The sequence below is a fragment of the Cricetulus griseus genome, chromosome 5 (assembly GCF_003668045.3).
Source record: "Cricetulus griseus strain 17A/GY chromosome 5, alternate assembly CriGri-PICRH-1.0, whole genome shotgun sequence".
In the NCBI taxonomy this organism is placed as follows: domain Eukaryota; kingdom Metazoa; phylum Chordata; class Mammalia; order Rodentia; family Cricetidae; genus Cricetulus; species Cricetulus griseus.
The window spans coordinates 45,738,624-45,756,489 of record NC_048598.1 but is presented as its reverse complement, the minus strand read 5'-3'; the positions used below and the strand labels follow the sequence as shown (position 1 = coordinate 45,756,489).

The following is a 17,866-nucleotide window of genomic DNA, read 5'->3' as shown; positions in this document are numbered from 1 at the left end:
CTGATCTCAGATCCAAACTTTTTGTTTGTAGGCTGAATCCAAGAATATTTTCCCTTCCATTATCATCAGATAGAGAAGGTCATTTGACTGTGTGAGGTTGCTGTGTGTGTGTGTGTGTGTGTGTGTGTGTGTGTGTGTGTGTGTGTGTGTGTGTGTCTGTGTGGTGTGTCTGACTTTCTTTTTCCATCTCTTTGTCTTCCTCTCTGTCTCTGTTTCTCTTTCCTCTGTATGAACACATACATCTACCCATGTCTGTATTTGTTTGTTAAGCTGAGTCTCTTTTCTACCTGTAAGTAACCCCAAGTAATATGTCTTATAGTGATATAATTTTCAAATGAAAATAATTATAGATTTAATAATGACATCTATATATTTTCTAAGTGCTATAAAATAAATTCACGATTTTAGTAATAAATATACTGAAATCTTTATTTCACAGTGTTCAGGTTTTGGTTAAGCAGTCTCTTGTTTTAGTCAGGCTTAACTGGGAACCTTGGATAGGGAAAAAGAGAATGTAGATAAAATGTATTTGCCTGGCTTAAGCGATTACAAAGAAAACTTGAAGGTATAATCCAGGTGGATGCCAATCCAAAAATGAAATAAAATATTAAGCTAAAATTAGTCAGTCTCTATTATCACAAGTCAGTCTGTTAACCAAATCTCTATGTTGGCCTACCTGGATGCTCAGGGCACATTCATTTCTTCCTCAGTGAAGTGATTCAAACTCTTTTCCACCATCCCACTTGAATGGGCCTCAGACTGTCCAGATAAATTCATTGTTGCATACTTTTGATGTTCTTCTGGTGGTATGAACTGCAGAGAATTATAAAAATGTTTGCATATCTAAAAAATGATAAAATGTGGCATGCTGTTTATTTTATTTTACTTATTTGTTAGACAAAAGCTAGAGTCATCAGGGAAGATTAGCCTTAACAGAATTAGAGTCTTCATCACATTGGCCTGGAAGCATGTCTGTGGGGGCATTTTCTTGATTAAGAATTGATCCCCCCTCCAGACAGTGTCACCCAGCACAAGGGATACTATCATATATAAAAATGCAAGCCAAAGGAAAAACAGAGAGGAATCAACAAGTAGCATCTGTCCAAATACCTTCTTGGTTTCCTACCTTCAGGTTCCTGTCTTCAGTTACCTTCCTGACTTCCCTTCTTCATTAATTGTGGTCTAGATGTGGGAGACAAACAAATCCTTTCTTCCCCAAGTTGATTTTGGCTCATGTTTCATGACTGCATTAGAAATCAAACTCAGACATAGAGGAATGATAATTAACATAACAATATTTGCTTAGGAAGAGCAGAAGACCTAGTTATGAAGCAGTAGTTAAATCCTTATTCATGTTTTATTAAAATTCCTTGATGAGAGTTCATGAAAAGGTCCTGTAGATCTTGGTTTATTTTGTGATAAAATTCCCTTATGCACTGTTTTCCAAGGATCCTCTCTCCACTTAAAAGCTATTTCCTGGTCTGTTATCCTCCATAGCCACATCTAAATTAGGTGATAGGGATTGTGTCCTCTTTGGGGAAACATAGCTACGGCAGCTGCTTCATGTCAAAGCCTCATCTAATACCCATGGGTTATTTCAGTCAAGGGTTTTAAGACTCAGCAAGCAGTCATAGGCTATTTTTAGACTGTGCTTGCAGTTTCTTTGGCAATATAATTTCCTCAAAAACTTAGGAAGCATTTTATCTATTTGCTTCCAGATAGTTCTGTGTGCCAGTAAATACAAATTTGCACCTAAAATTATTCCCCAAGCTTGAGATTTTCTATTTATCTCCACTTTCTTTCTGATTAATGATAGTCACCTTGAGGATGTACAGAAAAAATATCTTGAAATAATATTATTAATTAGATTTTTTTCTGCTGAGCTGAGTCACCTTTTTAAAGGCATTGTAGAGTTGTGTTGATATGACTTTTGGTGCTATGCTTTTCCTCCTATTTTGTCCCTGCCCTCTTCCTTTTGACTTCTCTTAACCCATTTTATGACCCTGAAAATTATCTTGTCTATGCCTTCAGTACCTGGCTTGTTCAAGTTTTTTTCTTTTCTTTCATTTTTTTCCCCAGAATTAGCCAATTCTACCATGAACACCTCGCTTTTTTTGATAAGTTTTAAAGAGTAACTCTTAAAACTGATATTACCTTAGATTTTTGGGGTACTACTAACACTATAGGTTCTGTTTTATACCTTATTTTTTGTTTATGTCTGTGAATTTTTAACAGATTCTTTCATACATAACAATATGGATTACCAGTTTTTTAACTTTTCTTTTTAAAATCTTTACTTCATTATGCCATCTAGCCAATCAACTATATCAACATCACATAAATTATCCTGGTTTTTTTTTTCATAATCTTTGTAGGTGGGAACATCTCTGTTGGGGAAGGTAGGGCCTTACTATAGTAGATGATTACACAATGTTAGTGGTCATTTTTGCTTAAAGTGCTTGTGATTTACTGGGTGGCTTGTATGGGAAGAGGTCTTCCATATCAGACTTAGGGACACAGGTGTTTCATATGACATCTCATATTCTAATATTATATGATTACTGTTTATAGTTTGACAGTAAAAAGGAGAAACATGGAAAAATCCTGCTGTTATATTAAAAGATGCAGGCTGATCCTGATAAAGATGTTCATGATATAAGTTGTAACAGAAAAAAAATCATACAAAACACAAAACATAAACACATAAACATGTCAAAGTGCCAAATGTTTAGATTGAACAATTGCAGAAAATATGTGTGGAGGTTTGATTGAAAATGACTCCCCTAGGGTCATTTATTTAGCTGTTCGGTCAATAGGGAGTGGAACTGTTTGGGAAGAATTAGGAGGTGTTACCTTGTTGGAGTCAGTGTGACCTTGTGGGAGGAAGTGTGTTTCTAGCTGTAGACTTTTGTGTTTCAAAAGCCCTTGCAAAGCCCTCTGTTTCTCTTTTTGCCCCTTCCCCCAAACCCAGGAAAATACAAATTTGAAGGTATGTCAAAACTGTGAAGATATAGGCTCAGATGAATCCACTAACATATTATTTGCAGCTTGGTGGAAATAAGGGCTGAGGACAGTCTTCTAGGGAATTTCAATATTGGGCTGTATCACAGAAAAGGATATTTTATGGATTAGAAAGAAAACTGAAAGACTGGTAAACCCTGAATTCTAAGAAAGAAAATATCCCAAAAATGATCTAGAGACATAGCTGCCATTAAAATACTTACTTACAAGCATAGAAACCCCTGTTTTATTCCCAGGATTCAAGTTAAAACAAGGGAAGTGTGATGGAGAACATTTATAAACCTAGTGATGGGGAGAGGCAAACAAAATGGCCTCTGAACTTTCTGTCGAGACAACCTTGCTTACTTTGTAAATTCTTATCCAGTGAGGGATTTTGTCTCAAAAACTGTTGTCAGACTTTCTTTTGGGAACATCAGCTCCCCAGTAATGACAAGGAATTTATCTTAGACTTGTTGCCAACTAGCGCTATACCTTAAATTTACCATTTTCTATTAATCTACATTGGTCCACATGGCTCTTTACCTCTCCGCCATCCTGTACATCGAACTCCCTGTGTCTCATTGATGATGCCAGGCAGAGCAGATTCTAAACCCTGAGTTCCTGTCTTTACCAGGAGTTCCTGTCTAACCTCCCCTGCCTAGACATTGGCTATTCCACTTTTTATTAAACCAATTACAGCAACATAGTTTCACACAGCATAATAATATCCTGCAACAAAAACATTTTAAAAGTGGACAGTACTAACGGAATGAAAATGAAGGTTGGTCTATGATCACCAGATGGATATTCACACATCACACATGCATGCACTTTTGTACACCTATCTGCACCCATGCACTCATACACACATTAACATGCATGTGCATAGGCATATACCCCAAAGAAGCACATTCATACAAGGACATTTGTTCAACGATGTTCATAGCAGCACTATTTGTAATAGCCAGAACCAGATGGCTATTACATCTGATGGGCATCTAGGTTGCTTCCTAGATGCCCCTCAACCGAAGAATGGATAGACAAAATGTGGTTCTCTTACACAATGGAGTACCACTCAGCAGAAAAAAAACAAAAAAACAAAAAAAAAAACCAAAAAACAGAACAAAAAAAAAACAATGGAATCTTGAAATTTTCAGGAAAATGGATGAAATTAGAAGAAACCATTCTGAGCGAGGCAACCCAATCACAAAAAGACAAACATGGTTTGTACTCACTCATATGTGGATTTTAGACACAGAGTAGAGGAATACCAGCCTACAATCCACACTGCCAGAGATGCTAGTAAACAAGAAGGACCCTAAGAGAGACATATATCATCCCCTTGAGAATGGGAAAGGGACAAGATATCCTGAGCAAATTGGGAGCATGGGAGGAGGGGGGAGGGACCTAGGAGAATGAGAAGGGGAGAAGAGGAGGGATGAGGAGGACACGAGGGAGCAGAAAGGTTGAGTCGGGGGAAGAATAGAAGAAAACAAGAAAGAAGATACCATGATAGAGGGAGACATTTTAGGATTACAGAGAAATCAGGCACTAGGGAAATGTCTGGAGAGCTACAAAGATGACACCAGCAAATAATCTAAGCAACAAAGGAGAGCTACCTTAAATGCCCTCCCCTGATAATGAGATTGATGACTGACTTATATGCCATCCTATAGCCTTCATCCAGCAGCTGGTGGAAGTAGAAGCAAACACAACTAATCACAGAACTGAATTGGAATCCAGTTGCAGAGAAGGATGAGTGATAGGCAAAGGGGTCCAGACCATGCTGGTGAAACTCAACAGAAACAGCTGACCTGAATAACAGTGACCTCTTGGTCTCCAGACTGATAGCTGGGATACCAGCATGTGAATGATCCAGACACCACGAACCTGAGTTTCAGTGAGTAGACCTCAGAAATCTATGGGGACCTCCTGTAGTAGTTCAGTACTTCTCCCTAGCATAGGTGTGGACTTTGGGAGCCCATTCCACATAGAGGGATACTCCCTGAGCACACATGGGGGTGGGGCTAGAGAGGGTGGTAGGGAGGGAGAGGGAACTTGGATTGACAAGTAAAATAATCTTGTTTCTAATTCAAATAAAAAACATAGAAAAAAACATGTATGTGCATTCACACATGTGCACGCGCACACACACGCGCACACACATGCGCGCACACACACACACACACACACAAACAGAGAAAGAGAGAGAGAGAGAGAGAGAGAGAGAGAGAGAGAGAGAGAGAGAGAGAGAGAGAAAGAGAGAGGGAGGGAGACAGAGAGAGAGAGAGAGAGAAAGAGAGAGAGAGAGAGGACCCTGCTTAAATTAAAGTCATTTTAACAGTGAATTTGGAGCAGTAGTAGAAATAGTCACTTAGATGGATAAACGGATTGTGTTAAGGAAAGCAGTATGATAGTATGTTTCTGAATGTTCCAGTAGACAGAGGAAAACTTGAGAGATGAGAAAAAATAATTACAGAATAACAAGAATAACATATGATTGATCAGGAAAAAAAATAGTTTCTCTTCTTCCACCTCCATGCCATCCAGACTGAGGAAGACTCAGAAACTCTGGGGTCATGTAAGCCATAGCCATGGCAGCATTGGTAAGCACTGCTAACACACTGGAGGCCCTGGGAAAGCTGTAGGTATGCATTGCCACCTTCAGCAAATCTCATCCTGGTGACTTTGGGAGAGCTGGTTTGAGGCATTGCCCACTTAAGAGGAACCCAGGCTTCAGCCCACCTGTCAAACTGGATAAATTTTGAGCACTGGTCAGTGAGCAAACACAGATTAGTGCTGCCCAAAACAAGACTGGAGCTGCTTTCATCAATGATGTTGTGCAATCGGGCTACTATAAAGTTCGGGAATGCAAGTTTCCCTAAGGAGCCTATCATGGTGAAGGCCAAAGTCTTCAGCAGAACACCTAAAGATAAGATTAAAGATGTTGGTGATGCCTGTGGTCCTCACCGATGGAAGACACCCAGCAAATTTCATTGAATGCTAACATTTTCAAAAAGAAAAAAAAAGGGAAAAAGAGACAAATGTTTGAGTAATCAAAGTTTTACATAGAGACTATATTCCTAATTTTTATTAAGTAAATTTGCTCAGTTACATATATGTATATAATGCATTTTGATTACTCTCACCCACACTCCATATTACTTCCATCTCATCACTTGCAGCTCATGTTCTCCACTGTACAAGTCCTTTTCTGACATTCATAATGTTTTCTTTTGTTCTGTGAACCACTGAGTTTAACCAGGACTCATATACCCATTGCTTTGAACCTCTGCATTAGAGCCTGGTAAGTTCAAGAGTGGAAGCACACCTGAAGAAAATTACTTCCCCTCCCTCAGAACTTATGAATAGTCAATAGTTCAGTAGGGAGATATAGGTCCCCATGAATCCCTATTTTTTTCATGACTAACTATTGGCTTGGTGGTCAGTCTTGTGCACACACACTATGGGTAAATTCAGCTACTGTGACTTTATGATTACCGTCATTGTGTCATGACCAGCAGATGGCATTGCACAGCACTTCTCCTTAGCTTCTGTTTCTTACATACTTTCCATTTTCTCTCCTGCAATATTTCCTGAAATTCTAAATGAGTTGAATCAATATTCCATTTAGAGCTAAGAACTCCACCATCCTTTTGTCTCAGGACCTTGAGCTGCCAGGAGTCTTTACTCACAGCTATTCACTGTAAAGTAGCTTCTCTGCTTAAAGTGGAGACTATCATTTGTTTATTCGCATCAACAGGCCTTTAGAAGTTTGGGGATTTGAGACAGATGGTAAAGATTTCTGATGCCTTCTTCATTGAATGCAATGTATAATCAGCTTAGAATAAATAAAAACATGGTAATTAAGAAAAGCAACAACAGTAACATCAAGGTAAAGCAAGCAGGACATGAAATATCCTCAGGAAAGTTGCCAGTGTTCTTGTAATATGACCTAGTGTGTCTGTGCTTCAGCTGAGACTTGAAGGTCATTCCCACTTCAGTACAGGCTTTCCTAGCTTTAGCGTGGGAGCTCTTCACTGGATGCTGATCACTGTGTGTGAAGAGACCTGGCTTGTGCAGAGGCTTGGTTTTGTCGGCCTTGAATAGCTTTAGGGTACAGGCTGCTGCAATTCAATCTTGAACCACACTTGTACAGGAGAAGCAGAGTCTGAACAATACATAATAGAGTCTTTCATTATACAAGTCTCTTGGAAATGAAGCTACAAGTGTATACAAGGCACAGCTGACTCCCACATGCTCTAGACAGCAGTTCTTCTCCAACTAACTTTGCAGAAAGAATTTTTTTTTTTTTTTTACTTTTAAGCCTCGATTTCATTTTGGACACTTTCATAAAATAGAACTCAAGTTAACTACTTAAAAATTGAATAAAACCTCATACAAGATGAAAGCCTGAGTAATTTTACCATTAGATCAATGGAAATACAAAATATACTCCAATAAATGTAACCAAAACAACATACAGTGGGAGAAAAGTACTAATTGAGGTGCATTATTCATTAAAAGTTTTGTAAAAGATTAATGCAGAGAATAACTTTTATGGTTATCTCTATATTACAAAGCAATAAATGCTGTATATAAAAACTCATATGTGAGTGTTTGATTAGGATTTTTAGGTTTTGTGTTTCAGTGCAGTGTGAGTCAGTAGAGGACAGGAAGCATGAAAAGAGCCAAGATAAGTGTGTTAAGAGGACATTAAGAGGTATAAATAGGGACAAATAACAAAAACCATGTGATGTCAAAGAAGAATTGGGAAGCAATTGAGGTAGAAAGAGGAGTAAGAGCAGGAGAATGAAGGGTGATTAATGGTCACATCTAACTAAGGATTGTGAAAAAGCCACAAACCTTTGGGCAAAAAAAGCTAAGTAAAGATAAAATTTAAGAAAAGGAATAAAAATATAATTTAAATCATGGTACTTCATATGTATGAATGACACTGTTGCCAGAAGTCATGGGCTTTTAATCCAAAGCCCAAGTGTCACACACAGGAATCTTCCTTGAATATTGTGAATCCAGGAGCCTCTGGGGTCTCAGAAAGCAATCCAGGCCATTGCCTTTTGTCTTGGTTAGTAACTGGAACTAGAGGGTTATACCCACTGCTGAAGACATCACATATATTTGATGAAGAACATAAAGAAATTGAGGTAGAATGGGCTGGAAGTTTCCTCTCTGCTGGCACCTGTTCATTTTGCTGCAAGTTATCATCTTAGTTAGGGCTCCTATTGGTTCGATTGACACCATGGCCACAACAATGATTATAAAGAAAACATATAATTGTTTTGACTAGCTTACTATTCAGAATTTCAGTCCATTATCATCATAGTGGGACATGGAGGTGTGCAGGCAGACATGAAAATGGAGAAGGAGCTGCGAGTCCTACATCTTGAAAGCAATAGGAAGTAGTCTGTCTCACTTGGCATTGCTTGAGTATATATAAGACATGAAAACCTGCCTCCACAGTGACACACTTCCTCCAACAAGGCCACACCTATTAAAAAAGGCCTCACCTCCTATTAGTGCCACTCAATTTGGGGGTCATTTTCTTTCACAGCAACATAGGCATTATGAAGTCAACCATGGGAGAAAATTCATCAATGTCCTTAACCAACTATACATAGCATGTACTATATAGCACTGTCTTGCCAAGCAACTTCTGCTTGCTGGTACAATAATGCCTTGATGAACCACACTTTTATTATATTTGAATTCTATTTCACATGTACAGTTCTGTGCAAACTTGCTTTAAAGTCTTTGGTTCCACCGTTGCCCGTGTGTGTGTGTGTGTGTGTGTGTGTGTGTGTGTGTGTGTGTGTGTGTGAAGGGGCACCACAATTTAATTTACAAATCATAACAGGTAGGTTTTTTTGTCAAAGAAATGTAGTGGTATGCATGTAATGCCTTCAGCAATTACCCCACTTTATATACCATTAAGGGCTATGCATAAATGGTCTTCAGTTCTTTTTCTGCATAGCTATTCATACTTCACCTGGAGATGCAGTTTCTAAAGTCAGTTTAAAAAGGTCCAAGACTTCATAAGGCATCGCTAAGACTTGACTACTAAGTGGGATGGACTACACAACCATGAAATCTATGACTGCCCCTGCTCAGATATCAAGACAGGTGTTTGGGATCCAGACATCAGTTTTTAAAAAATCTCATCAATCAAGAAGGCTTCTCAGATGTTCTGAAGGGCCTCAAACATAAATGTGTACACAGCTATGTGCACATGTTTGCCTCTAGTTGAAGCGTTGACTATTGACTAACTCCATAAAGAGTTTCAGCCTTCCAGTGAGGTTAAACACATTAAAAGCCAGTTTTTACTTATATTTTTTTCTTCTCTTCTTTTAGAGATGGACAATGACAGAAAATAAGAGGGATGGTTTCACAAACTGTGGCCCTCAATCATGTAAAAGTTCCACTAAACCAGGAGCCATTATACATAAAAGGAATGTGTGACCCACCACTTACCTAAATAAATGAATAATTCCCAGCAATAGTTAGCCTGCATTTCCTCTGTAACTCCTTGATAATTAATTCTTCTGATTCTTCTAGAATTCCCAACTTGTCACTGACCTGAGATAAAAGGCTTCAAACAGTATCATCATTCTAATTGAATAGTACTGGAAACATAATGCCACCAACAAATGAAGCTTGAGCAAAAGTCTCCAGTACTGCTACTCTTAACATACTATAAGCTTCTTCAACTCCAAGACTCCATATTTCCTAAATTCCTCTCATTCCTACCCATTTCTAAATGAAGACAATGGGTTAAAAATCATGGCAAATAAGGCCATCCCAATCACATCATCTCTGCTATTAACAAATGGTTAGTGAGATGATGGGTAATGTTGCTTGAGATGCAGCTGAATGAGTCTAAAAATAGTTCTGTGCTTATGGAGATTAAATAAGATTTTGAAAGTAAGAACACACCCAGTGTGAGACATAAGTGGGTTCACATTAAACTCTAAGAAAATTAATATTGGGTTTACAAGATGGCTTAAGGAGTAAAGATACTTGCTGTCAATCCATACAACCCACAACCAATATGGCAGAAGGAGAAAAACTACTAATGCAATGTGGTCACCAGTATCTCCCCTGCATACAAAGAATAAGCAAATAAATATAATAAAAGTAAAAACAAAAAAATCTTGGCTAGAGGAACCACAGGGTTGGCAAAAGAGACATACTTATAAACAAGTGCTGTTCTTAGCATTACTCATAGAAACGTTTTTTTCTGGGATTATGATAGATAAAGAAGATAAATTAGACACTCATCACTAGTCAAAGTGCTAAGAATAAGTGCCAATGGGATGTATAGCCATAAATGGCATCTTGAGCAAGACGCAGGTGACACCAAAGAAGAGAGTGAAAAGACTGAGAGCCAGAGGATGGAGAGGTGTGCTAAGAAACACTGACTTCTGGACATGATGCAGCTTTGGCAAGGGTGAAGACACAGCATCTGTAAACACCTACCCCCAAACAAAAACAGGCATGAAGTAGACAGGCTCGCTTGGAAGAAGGAGGTAGAGGTAGAAAGTGGATAAAAGATGGTAATACGGGAAATAGGATCACAAAACATTGTGCACATGTTTAAAAATGTCAAACTTAGCAAAATCATGCTATAAGCTGTATTGGCATAACTCTCTGTTTATCAATTTTGATAGGTTTTACAATGTTTTGTTACTTCTTATTTAGTATTTATTTTGTTTTTATATCCCAATCAAAGATTTCCCTCTCTCCCCAACCACCTCTCTTCTCCATCCTCAATCCATTCCTCCTGCTTTACTGCAGATATGGACAGGCCTTCAACAGATATCAGTCAGCCATGGTGTATCAACTTGCAGTGAGACTAGGCACCTCCTCTTCTATTAAGGCTGGATGAAGCAATCTAGTAGGAGAAAGAGGTCCCTAAATCAGGCAACTGTATAACTTGTTCTTCCTCTGAGATTCCTAAGAGTGAGAGCTAGGGCTGTCTCTGACTCTGTTGCCTGTTTTTGGGACCTGTTCCTCTTAACAGTTTTAAGTTATTTTAAATAAAAAAATACATGTCAAAAATATTTCCCTATATTAAATACTGGAAGATCCTGTGAGCCTATCAGTAAGATATTTATTTCTTACAGGGTAGAAAATAAATCTTACTAAACTTTAAGAATCTTCTGTTCAGAGAAATTTCTCTGGTTCTGGTGATAAAGTATTATTTTTAATGTAAAAGATAAGCTGTTTCTTCTATATTCTCATATAACCACAAAAAGTGGCCTAATGTCTCACAGCCAATTTGGATTTTAGAGACAACATAATTCTAATTTGGCTGTGTTATTATGGTTTTGCTCCCTACATGAAGTTACCAATGTTGAATGTGGCCTAGCACCTTCGTGTGCTCTGACAGGTATACAGGATGTTCTGCAAGCTGTCCTGACCTTAGGGCATATAATGTAGTAAACCTGATGGTACTTGACCTATGAGGAGCAGATGGGAATGCTTTTCAGAGACATTGGCAGAGCCTCTGTAGGTGTAATGCAGAATGCCTCTATGATTTTCCAGGACAATTCTGACATCATCCACAGAAAGAGACTCAAGTTTTCTAGGGCTTTAATCTGCTAATATGGTCACAGTTATAGAAAAGTTTATGACCATACCCAGTAATGTCTAATTCTACTCACCTAAAAGACCTGCATACACCTCTGAGTGCTTATTTATCAGAAGCAGAAACCAAATCTGAGACCCCAGTATGTCATGATTATTACTAAGGCTCCTTCAACCTAAATTTTACTGCTGGTTTCCTCAACTTTGTATTCTGCTAATTTCAGGACCTTAGTTTCAAAGGAAGGAATATTACCACCATGAGAAGCAATAAATACTTCACTGAACTGGAAGTTAGACCTAACAGTTAGCCTCTTTAAACTTGTCATGATTCTGAGACAACATGATTACAAAGAAATTACAACATTGGCTTCTTGGATGTTTAATCCTGACTTCCAAGAGGAAAATGGACTACTACTCAAAAATGGAGATAAGGATAAGAAAGGCTATGTATATATTTCTGGTGATCTCTCACAGTATCAGATTCTATTAGATTGCCCAGGGATTAAGGGCCTTTGGAAATTACAGTAATCAGTATAGGCACGATCAAGAATAGCTCAAAACATTTATGATGAAAGGCTATTAGTCTATAATGAAAATCTATTAGTCAAAAACATGTTGAGTTGTTTTTGAAAGACAAAGAAAGGAAATATTGTTTGAGTAGTAAAGTTTGTTTTAAATAACAACTATTTCATGTACCAGTTATAGAAATGAAGTCTTTTTGAAAATTATTCTTCATATATTATATCCTGACTTTAATTGCTTCTCCCTCCCCTGCCCAGTCTCTCCCCCACACTGATCCCTTAATTTTCATCCTCTTTATTTTGTTAAGAATAAGATTTTACATACACATATTAACACACACACACACACACACACACACACACACACACACACACACACACACACACGTTTTCCCTTCTTTGCATACTCCTTTGTGATACAGAGACTTTTTACGTAGTCCATCCTGGCAACAAACTAATGAGCCTTCTGCTGGCTGAGATGTAAGGTGCCATCATATATTGTACTATCTTTTCTTTTGTTCTCCTCTTAATCCTTGACATAGAGGATAAACCAAAATAATAGTGTTTATGGCAAATTTTAGATCACATTGTTTTAACATCTGGGCTAACAGGAGAATAGTTAAGCATTACTCAGAAACCTTACATCTTTTTCTCAGAAGTGGGATGCATCTATCTCCGTTGAATGAAGCTAAATAGAAATTTTACCTTGTTATTCTTATCTGAAATGTGAGTATGGTTATAGGAGCTGTATATGAATGTCAATTTGAGGTGGTCTTGTTATTTTAAATGTGAATGTGTATATTAAGATATACAAAGTAACAAGTGAATAATTACTTCTAGTTAAGTCTATGGTGGTGTTACCAGAGCAGATTGGCATGAAGGTTGGTAGACTAAGAGGAGAAGATTTAACACTCAATGTCCATGGGCTCTATGTGGATTGACTGGGACCCCAGATATAACTAAAAAGACAGAAAACAGTCATTTCAGACATATTCCTATCAGAGAGTCTCTTATAGGACTTCTCATAATCTGTAATTTTATAGCCAATTTGCTAATAAATCTCATCTCATTTTATCTGTCTATCTATCTATCTATCTATCTATCTAAATATCATTTCTCTTAATGTTTAAAAGTTATATAGTAACAACAAACCCCTTTTAATTTTTTGTTAACTTTCCTCATAGTGATTGTGTGTATGGTGTTTAATGAAATAATACCACTTAACCTGGACTTGTTTTCTTTCTCCTACATGTTGTCAACAGTCAAGTTGCAGAAAAGATTCACATATGTGTACTGATGAAAGAAAAGATTCCAAAGCAAGATGGGAGAGCAAGCTAGTTGTGTTCACTTTAATCTTTTATAAGAAACAACAAAATGATGCCAAATTTTGCCAAAAATAGTGATTTGTAATTCTGTGTTAGACATTCTAACAATTTGTCTTGCCAATTTATAGTTATATTTAAGTTATCCTCTTGTGAAAGAAGTGGATATTGGATTCATTAATTCACTATTAATGCATCATTATTTCAGAGAACACAAATTTCAAAATAGGGGATGGACTTCTATAGATTTGTCAAATTAAAATTATTACCTTCACCCTATAAAACTGGTTGTTATATAATATGGTGTTGATAGTTACTAGGAACTATGCACTTTTGAGATTTAAAGTTGATTCCACTATTTGGGGGGATGCTTTTAATATTTCAATCATGTTAACTTAATCAGATTCTCTTGATACTATGACTATGTGTTACAATAGCTCACAAATGTTAAAGGTGTGTCACATTATTTCCTGAAGTCTAGGCCAGCTGCATGTACAGCAGTACCCACCTTCCTTTCCTAATATATTCTTGTTGCCCAGCCCATACCACCAAAACAAATTCAACCAACCAACATCAAAAACAACAAACCTACAAAACTGTTAGCAAGGAGGCCTGGATTTCTGTAATTTAAATTTAGTCAGGAATTAGGAACATTAAATTGCTTATGAAGAAGTTGTCAAAAATAGATTTTGTTCATAGAAAAGGTTATGGAATGTTGGCATAATTAAAATTCTGCTTGGATATTTCTCCCTGTTGCGTTTAACTTTATAAGCATCCTAGTTTGAAAATGTCTTGGAAGGGATTGGTTTGATATTTTATTCTCTGAAACCTCTTTTCCTCAGAGTGTTTGGGGTCTCTGCCATGATTTTAGCAATGCTAAGTACTAGATTATAGAAAGAGGTTTTTTTGTGAATTTATAAAAGTTGTTGTCTTGATTTTAAATTAGTGCGTGTAAAATTGATTCACTATTAAATTTATAGCACCTTTGTTCTTTAAAGCCTATTTGAAAACAAATATCGGTGTGCATCTATAGGATTTAATATTATGGATAGTTCATGTAATCACTGTACAGTGATTTGTTCTGGTCAATTAATACTTACATTATCTCACATACTTATCCATTGTGCTAAGAACATTCAAAATTTGCTCTTAGAAATTTGAAGCATAAAATATATTTTGTTCATTATGTTTATTATAAATGTTTCATCTTTCCATTAATGTGACAGTATCCCTGAGCTAATTAATTCCAGAAGAAGGATAGATCATGTTGTCACATACGCTCTGCAGTCTTTGGGGGCTATCACACTACAAATATCATGATAAGGGTATGTGGCACAGAAATTGCTCAGCTTGTTGTTGCTAGAAAGTAAAGAATCAGGAACTTGTCAGGATGTCAGTGCCCTTTTTACGACATCTCCAAAGATTTAAGTGCACAGAACGATGACCTAAGTTTCTGTCCCTTTTCTACAACATCTTAACATTACCACAGTCTGAGGACCAAAATTGTATGCACTGATCTTTGTGGGCATTGTGATCCTTGCTATGCAGTGGGTTACCAGAACAGACCCTTCCTGCCTCACTGAGTTCTTAGATCTTTTGGGCATCATTTTCCTTTTTTAGCCTACACGTTCTACCCTCACATCTAGGTACTGGTAACTAATGTTAGCCTCTATTAATCCCTGTGTTTGAATATTTAGATTCTAGATACAAGTGAAATGGTATGTACAACTAACATAATGTGTACATTCTGTATAGGCTATGATAAATTATATATTTTCATTATTTTTGAAGGCTAAAGAAAATTTTATCACAGCACTATTTTTGGCAACAATTCATCTGTTATCAGGCATTGAGTTTGCTCCCAACAATTGGCTATGGTGACTAATAATGAAATGAAAACTTCTAACTGAGAACAGTGTGTTAGTATTTGATTTTGTAAGGGTTAAAAAGAATTTAAAATGTAGTAAACTAACTGAGCAATGATATCAATTTGCTAGGTAAAAATATCAACTTATACACATATATCTGTTATATGTGTTTGTGAGTATGTATATTTATGCTTTTGTGTGTATTTTTGTGTATGTATAAAGATTATTTGTTTCTGTTGTATAAAATAATATTTGTTAAGTACATATTAGAAGTTGTGCATTTTATTTATAACTTATGATATTGCAAATGCAATTTGGGAGAGCAAGGAAGTACCCAAGCACATGATTTCATGAGTTCCAATCACCTAGAGGGCTCATTAGATATACAAATTACTGTTCCAACCTCAGCATTTCTGATTTATTAAGCATAGAGTGGAGTATAAAGTTTCTGTTTTTAACAAGTTTCCTAATAATGCTGATACCACAAGCCTAGTAACTATAATTTAGAATATTTGCTTTTTTAACACTTATGATCAGAGTAATAGAAAACTAAAACCACAGTGAAATGCTATCGGTACTGGCTAGAAAGAGAATAATTAAAGAACTATATCATAAAACAGTGATGACAAGGAGCAAGAGAACACATCTCCATTGTTGATGGGAGGGCTTTGTGACAAATGGCTTTGGAAAGGTATTAAGATGTTTCTTATATGGACAGTCATTTCTGAATGAATTCTTATATACCTCTGAGCCCACAGTGCTCAATAGTGTTAAATGAATCACAGTATATTCACAGTATATGGGATGGTGGTCATACAAGGAATGAACATATACACATACTCAGAAGGCAGAGTCTTAGAAGTGTGATGGTGAATGAAACTAGCCAGACACAATGAATTGCTTGCTAGCAAGCTCCATTTATGTCGTAGTTATATAAGGGAAATTAACCTATGGTGATAGAAATGAAATTCTGAATGGACCATTAAGTGTATCAACTGAATGGAAGGTGTTGCAGGGATATAAAAATGTGCTATATACTGATTGAGTCAATCATAACTTCTGGAAATAATGATCAAATTGATACCTCTGACTTGCACTATGAATCAATCTTCTCTCATTATTATGCATCAGATTTTTTGGTGTAGCTTTAGAGTATGCATAAGCCTGAAATATTGGGGAACAAATTTAATTATCACTTAAGGAAGACAAATTTTTACTTATCGGTAAACAACTCTCCAAAATAGTTAAGATACAAGGCCTGATAATGTGCTGCATTCTGCACCTATGCTCACTAGGAATCAGTGATGAACATGAAATGTAAAAGATAATTTTAGAGACCATACATATTTGGTAGCCAAAATGGTGCTACATTTCTCAGGATGAATCCTTTTCAAAATGAGTATTCTTTCTTTCTTCATGATAAAGGCCCATGTTTTATATATACTCTGCTATGTAAACTCCATTTTCCTATGGGTAGAATTAAAAATCATCCATAAAATTAAAAAAGATACTTTTAAATTCTCCTTAAGCCCAAGATGGGTAAAATCTGAAAGTCTAGGTATATTAAGAGCCCTCATCTCCAGCAAGGAATAATATATTACAGATAAGTTTTAATATTATATTTTGTATATCTATCTGGTATCAAATATTTTTCCTGTATTCTCTATAGGCTTTTCCTTGTCTGTGTAATTTCTGACATTCTGCCTGTTTTGTAATAATTATCCACTTACATGGAAATAATGTGGTAGACCTGTGCAATTTCAGTCTATTCTCCAAAGCTAATTATTGAGATTTTTAACCTAATAATCTGTCTGAATTGGCCCACTGTCACTGAATTCCTTGCTGGTGCATAGCTTATTTCTGTGTGGTGAACCTATTGAAATAAGCTATTCAGTATAAAGGTAACTGAAAAATTGTAAGCAAATATCTGGAATATTGCCTTATTAAAGCCACTTTTATTCTTTAATCATCAAAATTAATATGGAGCAAAAAGTAGTTATGCTTAATATATATTTGGGGCATTGAAAAAAATAGTTTTTGCTTCTAACTCATAATGAGCCCCAAACAGCTTTAAAATCACCTGCCAATGGTCATTAAGCTAAACTGCATTTGAGAGAATTTGTTGAGTAGGAATTTGGGTGGATGTGTTAAGCCTATTCTTTTTTAAATTCTGTTTAGGATATTCACACGGTATCTGCATTTAGGAGGGATATTTTTATAGCAGCACTGTTTATTGGAGCTTGCCAAATGTCCCCCATACTTCTTCATTTTAAAAAAGCTACTTAGCATCCCTGCTTTCCATTATGTACACAACTTGGATATGACAAGTAGATTAATGATAACAGATTTCTTTGCTGCTCTGTGACTCAGGAGGAGAAATCCATACCAAGGTGGGAAGGGAGTAACGGGAGTTACGTGAAAGCAAAAGGGGCCTGAGGTTTTACACAAAGATGTTTGTTGAACATAATGCATAACTGCCAAAGTTAAGTCAACTTTCCTTCCACTCCAGGCACTGTAGTCATCAACATGGTAACATAATTGTATGGGTTGA

The 17,866-nt window shown here is 36.6% G+C and overlaps 1 pseudogene; it reads left to right on the top strand.

The window, feature by feature from the left end:
* Nucleotides 1–5,539: 5,539 nt before the first annotated feature.
* LOC107979888 lies at nt 5,540–6,000 on the top strand (annotated as a pseudogene).
* Nucleotides 6,001–17,866: the final 11,866 nt, after the last annotated feature.